Source organism: Sarcophilus harrisii, chromosome 1 (genome assembly GCF_902635505.1).
Source record: "Sarcophilus harrisii chromosome 1, mSarHar1.11, whole genome shotgun sequence".
In the NCBI taxonomy this organism is placed as follows: Eukaryota; Metazoa; Chordata; class Mammalia; order Dasyuromorphia; family Dasyuridae; genus Sarcophilus; species Sarcophilus harrisii.
In genome coordinates, this window is record NC_045426.1 from 256,980,713 (window position 1) to 256,989,108 (window position 8,396).

Below are 8,396 nucleotides of genomic sequence, written 5' to 3' on the forward strand. Positions count from 1 at the left end.
CATAGCATGGCATGTTAGGTCCTCTGCAAGAAGTGAGGTTCAAGTTGCCTCTTTTTATAATTGGATCCTAGGTTAGAAGCTGGGGGCAGCCCCTGATGGGGGCTGGGTACAGTTTGAGCTGGAATCAGAATAGAAAATCTTGAAATTGAATGAAGGTCTCTGGGCTAATCTCCAATTCAAGGGAGTTGGAATCTCCAGCTCTGGCTAAGTAGGAGTGGTACTCAACCCCTTCCCACCTAGATCTGGATTCCCTGGGGTGGGTCTTTCGCAGAGGCAGGGCTCAAGGAGAATCTCTCCTACAAGGAACTTCTCAAGGGCTTTACCTCATGGCTCACCCCCAAAGTCAGAGAGCATTTCTGGGCTCCCCTCATCAAAACCCTTTTCCAAGCCTCATCAATATTAGTGCTTTCTCTTTGAGGTAAACTCCAATTTATTCTCTAAATCTGTTGTTTGTAATGGGGAGCAGGGAAGGAGAATATTTTGCAAAATCTGGATGGACTAACAAGGTAGATATCCCCAGTCACTTGGTGACCTCTTAATAGAAAGTTCCCACTAACAAACTGTTATTGTTTCTGCTGCTTTCTCAAAAACAACTGACATCGGGGAGGGCATGCCAGGACATGCAAGTGAATTGAATTTGAAGGAGGGAGTCTGTCTCACTTTCCCCTCCAGAGCCATCTGGGTCAAGATGCGGCCAAGATACAGAACAAGAGGACTGGAGATGGCCCTGGATGCAGTGCGAGACTTTGGCCTTTTTAAATTAAGGTCTTAAACAGATCTCAGTTTGAGTGAGGTAAAGTTCAATCAGTAATAAAGGATCAAGAATGGACTCTTTTTACCTAGTTCCTCCCTCTGCCTCCAAAAAAAATCAATTTGGGAGGAGCAGGGTTTCTGGCCCAAACCAAAGCAATTGTTATTTACATTCAGAGCCAATTATGGCCCAAACAATGACCAAGTTGGGTGTGGCCTGGGACCTGTTTTTTGGCTAGGAGATTCTCGTTTGAGGACAGGTGTTACAACTTAATAAAGCAAGTGGTTTCATTCTTTTCTGAAGAACTTACAATCCTTGGATAAAAGACTCTGCTGCTTTTATTTAAATAAACTGGTTTCAACTTTTAAGTATGGTTGTTTCTCCTAGTCTCTAGCCCTAGACCAAAGAATATTTTCTTACTTTGATAAATCTTGTCATTTGCATTTCAAATACTTTCCTTTTCTCCTTAAACTAATAATACCCTTCTTTTTCTAACACTTCTACTTCTGTGATACCTTTTCCATCCTAATAAATTGCTGCAAGAAGCTGCTGACTGACAGTATACTCCAATTGGCCTCAAAAGGTTATAAAAACCAATATGTACCCCAAGAATCTTGAGTTTGTTTGCAGCAAGAACAGATTCTTTAGCATGCTAATTTCTTTACTTTCAGTTTGGCCTTCTATCTTTGACCCATAGTAACCAGGCCCCAAATGATTTATCTGCCTTAAGAGGTCAAAAGAATTCTCCAATAGTATACTATTGTTTGCATCTTGTTTTCCCAACTACTGTGAGCAACTTAAGTAAGGTGGTTTTTTGCCTTTCTTTGTATTCACTAAGCAATGTGTCCCTAGTACATAGGTGCTTAATAAATGCTTATTGACAAATTCAGAGACAAATTAGAAAGATGCTTCAGCCTCTAAATATGTTTCCCAACTTAGGTTAGTAATAGATATTTTGAGAAGTCGGGATTCTTGCAAACAAATACTTCTGTGTCAGACTAAAATGATAGAAGCATGAAAAATGATTTTCTGGTTCATCGGTGCTGTTTGTAATTACTCTCAAGAGCTTTAGCAATTTTCTCCATCTAGAGATAATCAACTTTTCTAATATTCTGAGACATCACTCCATTGTATTGATTTCTTTAAAAAAAAAAAAAAAAAAAAAAAAAAAGCCTTTGTGGCATAAATAATGATATTGCCCTAACAAGTTATTTTAGACCTGTTAACGGAAACCATTATGTCCAAAAGTCACTTCCTTGTTTTTTCTGATGGTAAACTTTTAGAGAAACAGTGATTGGAAATGAGGGAAGGGCCACAACTTATCTGTGGAAAAGTTTGTGGTTGCCCATCAAACTCATCCTAATCTACCTCCCACCCATCTTTCTGAACTGATTTTACTTTTCTTCATGTCCACTAACCCAGTATAGTTCTTGTCCATGTTCTCCCAAAGAACATGCTAGTCACTCACCACTCTTTTTCATCACAATCTACCTCCCACCTATCTGAATTGATTTTACTTTTCTTCATGTTCTTTAATCATATATGATTTTTTCAAGCCATTCTCCAATTGATAAATGGTCAAAGGATATAAACAGACAATTCTCAGATGAGGAAATTGAAACTATTTCTAACCATATGAAAAGATGATCCAAGTTATTATTAATCAAAGAAATGCAAATTAAGACAACTCTGAGATACTACTACACACATATCAGATTGCCTAGAATGACAGGAAAAGATAATGAGGAATGTTGGAGGGGATGTGGGAAACAGGGACACTAATACATTGTTGGTGGAACTGTGAATACATCCAGCCATTCTGGAGAGCAATTTGGAACTATGCGCAAAAAGTTATCAAACTGTGCATACCCTTTGATCCAGCAGTGTTACTACTACTGGGCTTATATCCCAAAGAGATATTGAAGAAGGGAAAGGGACCTGTATGTGCACGAATATTTGTGGCAGCCCTCTGTGTAGTGGCTAGAAACTGGAAACTGAGTGGATGTCCATCAATTGGAGAATGGCTAAATAAATTGTGGTATATGAATGTTATGGAATATTATTGTTCTGTAAGAAATGACCAACAGGATGATTTCAGAAAGGCCTGGAGAGACTTACACGAACTGATGCTGAGTGAAATGAGCAGGACCAGGAGATCATTATATACTTCAACAACAATACTATATGATGACCAGTTCTGATGGACCTGGCCATCCTCAGCAAGGAGATCAACCAAATCATTTCCAATGGAGCAGTAATGAACTGAACCAGCTATGCCCAGTGAAAGAACTCTGGGAGATGACTAAAAACCATTACATTGAATTCCCAATCCCTATATTTTTGCCCACCTGCATTTTGGATTTCCTTCACAAGCTAATTGTACAATATGTCAGAGTCTGATTCTTTTTGTACAGCAAAATAATGGTTTGGTCATGTATACTTCTTGTGTATCTAATTTATATTTTAATATATTTAACATCTACTGGTCATCCTGCCATCTGGGGGAGGGGATGGGGGTAAGAGGTGAAAAATTGGAACAAGAGGTTTGGCAATTGTTAATGCTGTAAAGTTACCCATGCATATAACCTGTAAATAAAAGGCTATTAAATAAAAAAAAAAAATCATATATGATTTTTTAAACACATATGTTCTCCCATTGATTCTCCACAGAAGATATGCCCAAACTGCTTGAAGGCTTTCCCTAGATATTTTTATGTTTCAAGAGTACCAGTAGAATACTCTGACTGACTGGCTGGCTGTTCATCCTTCATTCTTGCTACATGATTGTCTTTTCATTTCTAATTGTTAATTTCCTTATTATCCCTAACATAACTTCTTAAACATAGATTATAACTGTTAGCATGCTGCTTACCATTATTTTCTTCATTGCTCTATTTCAGTTGGGATTTTCAGTCAGTCAATAAATGTGTATGAAGCACTGTGTTAAGTATTGTAAATATAAAGGCCAAAAAAAGTTACTTATTCTTGTAAGAATTGTTAATCTAATCAATTCCTTGGAAAGTTTGGTGTTTTTAAGTTCCAAAATTATCCAGTATTCATTAATGGAAGTTCATTTGTATGGAAATGAGGATTTTGTGCCAGAGAGCACTATGGAATTATTTTTTTAAAAATTATACAATCTTACAAATACAACTCAGTCTGCTTTCTTCCTTCAATTCTGGGCCCATTTGTAATGGCTAGTGCAGACATATATATTGACATGCTAGCTTAATGGATTGATCCACCCTGTCGATCTGGACAATAAGCATTTTTCACCCATGAGGTTTTTAGTTAACATTCTATTGTTCTGGGAAATAAAGGTTAAAAAAAAATTATTCCTGGAAGATTACTGAAAAATCAGTATAATATGAGGTGTGCAATACCTCATGCAGCATTAAAACCTCTCCTCCAACCATGAAGTTTCTCATGCCATGGTGGAAGGCCATTGAGCTGTCTTACATACTTAAGGTCAAAAAAAAAAAAAAAAAAAGCCCCAGCCTATGAGAAGTTGGCATCTGAAGTTTTATTGGAATCTCTACTATGCATTGGGAACAACTTTCGGACTTGGCAAAGCCAATTTAATGTAGTAAATAAAATAATGGGAGAGGCTAGCTGCTTTATTTAAATTATCTTATTTTTAGATGTATACTCTTTGTATTATCTATTGAGTAAAGTCATTTTTGATTATATTTTTTTTTATTCATAATCATCTCACTGAACTCTGATTCTAATCCTGAGCTTGAATTATTTATACTGGATCTAAATAAATTAATCTTGAAACAGAATAATCTGGCACAATTGTTAAATGATATTTGTAATAATGTTGTGATTAAATTCACGGAAGAGGAGAAAGGATGGTAGGGAAGATGAAGAGAAACTTTGGGTAATAAAATTCTCTTGTATTTGTGAGTTTAGCATTGTTAAAGGTTTATGGAGATTCCTATATATGGTTAAACCGGGATTTCCTGCTATCCCCAAGATCAGTGAAAAAAAAACACTTAAGAAGTTAAGACTAGGAAAGAGGAAAATATCACAAAATTAAGTATTTCTTGGCTCTGGGTATTTTTGGAGAAGTTGGATCACTAATGGTAAAGAAAATAAATTGTCCTTGCACATGTGTCAGGTCAGATAGAGTTAAATGAGTCTTTGATCGTTAAGGAGTACCTTGTTGAAGGCAAAGGGAGCTGCATATGAATCTAATAAAAAACGATAGAACTGACTGTAGAAGGGAAGCAAGATCTTTGACTTAGAGAATATTAGAGAATGTGTAAAAGCTTAGTGAGATCAAGGATAAAAAAGAGGGGAATAAGCTGAAAAGAGTATGCACATTATAAATAGGTCCCACTAGAAGAGAACCTGGGGCCAACTTAACACTTATCCTAACCAAAGAACTGGGGAGGTTGCAGAAGTTTAAAGAGAAAGCTGATGTAATTGCAATTCCATGGACTAGGAAAACTTAATTGAAAATTTGCTCTTACAGTTTACTGAACTGGCTTTAGGCCCCTGATAAGAATTTACCTGTTGTCTATTTAGGCTCTGTAAATTTGGTCCTATAATAATGAATTCCTTTGTGGCTGAGGGTCAGTGAGGGAGAGAGTGAAATTTTTAAGAGGGGTAGATTTAGTAGTCTTTGTGCCCTCTTCCCATAGTCAACCCTCTCTCCTCCTTCCCTCTGCTTAGGTTGGTGCAATTAGATATTATATTTTGGGTAGAGGTCTACCTGAATAGTATCAGGCATTAGTTATATATGGTCCTTTACCACATCAGATTACCAGATAGTCCTGGGCAAGTAAAATGGTAAACTTCTAGTTAAAGATTAAGGCAACTTCAGCAATTGTCTGAGCAAACAAAACATTCGCACAAAGGGATGGTCTGGAAATGATAACAGGCACTAACCTACTGTCATATTAGATGGGCAAAGGATGCTGAAAGTTCTGGAAGTGGCTTTTGAAACACAGGGAGAACAAGAATTGTTTGCCAGTTAATGGGGATATTATAAAAATTGTCCTGGGAATTTCAGAAATAGATCAACAAGGGTCCTTTTGCCCCCCAGTTTAGAACTTTCTCAAAGCCTTTACCTCATGAGATTGTTTCTCCATTCCATCTGATCCTTCTAAGCCATCAAGTCTTTCTCTGAAGATCTGAGGCACTGTTGGGAAGAGTATTTCTGGGTTAGAGATAAGGTTCACACATGGCTTGGCCTAGTCAAAATAAATAGGGATATGTCCAAACCACTTTGGCTTGGTAAGGGAAGAGAAATGCTACATGTATCAAGGGCTACTAGATTCTGGCAGCCAGATGGTTATCATAACAAGGGATTCTCAATAGTCCACAAAGGTGCCCCAAGTTTACTTAAGGAACAAGAAAGGATGGAGCACCCTTACTCGAAGAAGTCAGTACATGATCCCATTTAGGTCTCATTTATGGTGATTAATGAGAGGACTATTCTGTGGACATGGATATTATGAGTTCTTGGGAGTATCTGTAACAGTGGTTGTGCATTATTGTAGTTAAGGCTAAATGGAAGCCCTAGGAATTGTGTGAACTATATAGCTATATATCTCTATATATTTATATATAATCATATATCTATAGTTAATAAAGAACAGTATTGGATTGGGTGGGGCTGGAGAGGGTAGAATAAAAGACATTCCTTTCTAATAATGAAGTTGTAGGCTAGAGTACTTAACTATATAGATTTCTCTTATAACAACCCTATGTGGCCAGTGAAGAAAGTACATGGTACCAAATGACTAATGATAGATGATCAGTAACTGAATAGAATTATGTTGATTGCTATAGGGAACTCAGATTCCAAGTTAAGTGACAAAGGGTTATTGATTTGATAATACATCAAATTTTAATTTTTACATAAACATCAGCAATTTGCTTTTATTGACAAGGAGTTTAGTATCTTCACTGTTTTTTATTTCAGGGTTACTAAATTCTCCTACATGTTGCCATAGTTTGATAGGCAGAGGCCCCACTTCCTAATGATTGCTACTGTATCAATAACTGGTAAAGCCATGTTACAGTCAGAAGTTAAATATTGGATGGTGGTTCATATGAAATTAGGGAGGATATCAAATCTAGAAATACTGTACTTAGACTCCTTAGCTAGGTTTGGAGGAATACAATGGAAAGGGAGAACATAGGTAATTTGATTTAGTTCATAATAAGCAACTGTCATTTGTTTCCCTCATAGTCTAAAAAAGAAACTCAGAAATTATTGGATTTTTCATATTCTGGAGAACCCATATTCCCTATCTGATATTTTGATAGCCCTTAATGAGTCACTTGCAAGTTTGCTGATTCACTGAAGTGGGGCCCCAAATTGCCTGGCAAGACCTAAAGCAGTATTCAGCAGTATTTTCCCTTGGCCTCTTGTGATTCTATAGGACCTATATTTTAGAGGAGTCTGTCTATAAGAACCAGGAAACTGGAATCAAACAATGACTAGATTAAATAACCAACAGACTTCTGGAACTGCAAGTTCCATGAACCAGCCATTGCCTAGATCACTTTTGAAAAACAGTTGAATGGGCCCTACTTTTGAGAGAAAGGATGACATGGGATAATATTCTCACCTTTTATTCAGTTGCCCACTATGAAGTGGGCAATGCAAGATGGTCCTTCTAACAAGATGGATAGACACAGGACACTTTTAATTGTTAAAAGGAAATGGTACATTCAGGATATATGCTTCTCTGGGTCGCCTGGATGTCAGTGACCTCCATGAACAGGCTGTGACTTTGCTGGCAAGTCTAGTCCCAGACCTGTGCTGCACCATCTCCAGTTGTCCAGTCTGTCATCCTCACCCAATCAGGGCCAGGACAGACAAGATTTTGATTTATACTGATGCCAGTTCTGTAACTATGGTCTAGTAAGGTGTTTTAGGATTAAGAAAAAAGAACTACATATTTAAAGGCTCTCTACTTTGGGATTGAGTCTCATTGAAGAATTTTTCCAGTGATTCTCATAGTTGTTTGTAGGATATATTAGTTCCCATCTTATGTCTTCTACTGAACATAATAATTAGGTCTATGTTTCTACAAGAATGTCAGAGATTAAAGTTTGGGTCTCTTATCCAATAAAGGGACCATGAACTATGTTTCAATTGTCATGGAGCTATATGATCTCCTGAACTAAACAAGGAGGCTTCTTGTGCCAATCAAAATGTTCGTATCAGAAAGATCAATTCTTGATATGCCTGATTGGAAAACCCAGAGACATGAATCAGCCCTCCTTTAACTGGAAGGTCAATGATAGTATGGAAAAATCCCTTCCTTAAAAGGGAAAAAGACAATTACTGGGTTATACTTTGCTTTTTACAGTAGGAATAGCTGAAAGGGCCTTTAAAAAAAATCATGAAAAAAGAAATCAGCAAATTACATCTGTTCTTACATAACCTAAGTGAAAAAATTGTTTTTATATTTTAAAATACAATAAAATCTTATTTAAAAATGTAAAAACCACTCAGCCTCTGACTATACAAACCCAGGCAGTGGATCAAAAGTCCGTGGTTTCACAATCCCTGATCTAAAAGATGATCCTTTAGCTAAACTGGTGGTAATCTTGGGTCTCTTGATGAAGATGAGAGAGTGTCTTCAAAGATCCAACCTTCATAAGAGAAGATCTCTCAGCA